Consider the following 2,983-nt stretch of genomic DNA (forward strand, 5'->3'; position numbering starts at 1 on the left):
CAGATTACCCGGAATCCAAAAGATGACGTCACGACGGGTTATGGCCTTCACACAATTGTAAGCCGGAGATTTTCTGTCGAAAGGATTGAAGATTGACATGAGCCGGCTCAAATCAATCTGGGGCCTAATGTTGAGGATATAAACCTTAGAGTCACCCGCCCGGAGGGGCCGGGTTACTCATAATGGTCATCACCTGAAGCCCGGCTCCAAGCTTGAAGACGGCGGGCCAAAGATGGGCTTAAGACCCGGAGATGGCTTAAGGCCCGTAGTTACAACCGCCATTATGGTAGAACTTGTAGTGTAAGGCAAGAATAGATAAGAGTCCGAGCTGGACACTGTTATGAGCCGGCCGGGACTCTGAGAGCTGCTGGGCGTCAATCTCTCTATATAAAGGGACGACCCGGCGGCGGTTTAGGGACAAGAAAGATCTCGCCGAGAGCCAGGTATAGCAGTTAAGCTCCCTGGTTATCGAAACCCTAATCAATACCACCTCAACTGGACGTAGGCTTTTACCTTCACCGTAAGGGGCCGAACCAGTATAACCCTCGTGTTCCTTGTCCCGTTTAACCCCTTCAAGCTTCCTAGCTGCGATGGCTCCGCGACTAAGTCCTAGCTCAAGGACATCTGCCGTGACAATTCCACGACACCACCCGAATGTGCCGACAAATCCCGATAGGAGCTGCACATATCTCGTTCTCAGGGCACACCGGATGGGCAAGACGTCGGGTTGGCATAGACCCTGGTTGCCCAGGGGGCGCCGGACATCGCCCAGTTTGGGCCAGCACTCGAAGGAGCACTGGTCCGGGGGTTTAAAATAAAGATGACCCTCGGGCTCGCGAAAACCCGGGGGAAAAGGCTTAGGTGGCAAATGGTAAAACCAAGGTTGGGCCTTGCTGCAGAAGTTTTATTCAAGGCGAACTGTCAAGGGGGTCCCATAAATTACCCGACCGCGTAAGGAACGCAAACTCAAGGAACATAATCCCGGTATGACAGAAACTAGGGCGGCAAGAGTGGAACAAAACACCAGGCATAAGGCCGAGCCTTCCACCCTTTACCAAATATATAGATGCATTAATTAAATAAGAGATATTGTGATATCCCAACATATCCATGTTTCGACATGGAACAAACTTCAACTTCACCTGCAACTAGCAACGCTATAAGAGGGGCTGAGCAAAAGCGGTAACATAGCCAAACAACGGTTTGCTAGGAAAGGATGGTTAGGGGCTGACATGGCAATATGGGAGACATGATATAGCAAGTGATAGGTAACATGGCATGGCAATAGAACGAACAACTAGCAAAGCAAAGATAGAAGTGATTTCGAGGGGTGGTCATCTTGCCTGCAAGGTTCTCATAGTTGTCGAAAGCTTGATCCTCGTAAGCGTACTCAACAGGTTCCTCGTTCACGAACTCGTCTCCCGGCTCTACCCAAGACAAGAACACAAACAAACGGAACCACAATCAATCACGAGAAATGCACAAGCAACATGATGCAAAACATGTATGATATGAGAGATATGATAAGCGATGCATATGCGTGCTCCGGGAGGAAAATGATGAACAAGGCAGTAACTTGGCAAACCAAGCATGCCGCTGGAAAGATGAGATGATTTAGGTCGAAATCGATATAAAGATCACCGGAAACGGATGCACGGTTTGCAAATGGCAAGCAAAACAAGAATGACCCGAATCTGCGATTAACAGCATGATAGCACTTAGAATGCAACAAGTAACAATGCTACAGCACCCCAACATAGCAACAAAGCATATGGCAGTAATCTACAGGAGATGCTTGACAAAAGATGAACAGTGAGCTACGGCTAGATCACAACATAACAAGCTCAAACAAGCATGACAAAAGTGCAAAAGATAACAGGTTCATAGACTTGGTGAAATTACTGGACATGTCTGAAACAGCATCAGGTAGCAATGTTCAGAGCACGAACTCAACACGCTACAGGAACTTAACATGGCAAAAGTCCCTTAATGACCATAAGCCAAAAAGGACCAGAAGATATGATGGCAACCTCGTAAACATAGAAAATTTCGTTAACAGGTTTCAGACTTGGCAGAAAACAGAGCATGGCAGAAACAATAATATGAGGGCATCTTGGTGAGCTTGATGCACTCACCACAAAGCAATACATGACAAAACAAGCATACCTACAGCAAGATGGAATGTTTATGAAGCTATCCATGGCAAGAACAAATGCATATCATGTATGGAACAACTACAACAAGCTTGGCAACATTGAATAAAACGTAAACAATCTGCCAGAAATATTTTATAGCAAAAGTAGAGCAAGATTGAGTCATGCTATAGCACTCCATAATTGCAAACAAGGGCAGGAATGGATCAATTATAACAATATCTACAAAACATCCTTACTGAACATCTCCAAAATATGCATGGATCTCTCTGTAGCGTCAAGTTTACATGGCAACAAAATAACAGCAGACAGACTTAGAGAAAATACTAAGTCCCTGAAATCAGAAACATTACGGGGCCTAGTTTGCATGCTTGTGCTAGTCAGCACAGAGATCACAAAAATACATGGCATACACCACTCGAAAGATGTCATGGCATACAACAAAAAACATGTAGAGCTCATGCCCATAAGATGCACAGATTAAATGATACAAAAATGACAAATCTCCAAGTTCTGATAAGAACCAGCGGATAACAGCAAGTAGCCCTCTTGCAACAGAGACTTGGGCATCAAGATGACCTCTAATGAACATGGTGCAATTTAAAAAAATGTAGAGCCTCACGAGGTGAACAATTTGACATATTACACGCGCGAAACGGAGCTACATGCAGAGAGTTATGCAATGTTGAACAGGGGCACTTGCTAGAAAATGATGAAGACTTGCAGGATTTTCGAGAACGGGAAAAGTGAACCTGCTACAGTGGACTTCCGGATCCGATCGAGGGAGAGAGCGCTCGGCTCGCCGGCGTCGGCAGAGAAGAGGGAGGCCG

Source organism: Triticum aestivum, chromosome 7D (assembly GCF_018294505.1).
Source record: "Triticum aestivum cultivar Chinese Spring chromosome 7D, IWGSC CS RefSeq v2.1, whole genome shotgun sequence".
Lineage (NCBI taxonomy): Eukaryota > Viridiplantae > Streptophyta > Magnoliopsida > Poales > Poaceae > Triticum > Triticum aestivum.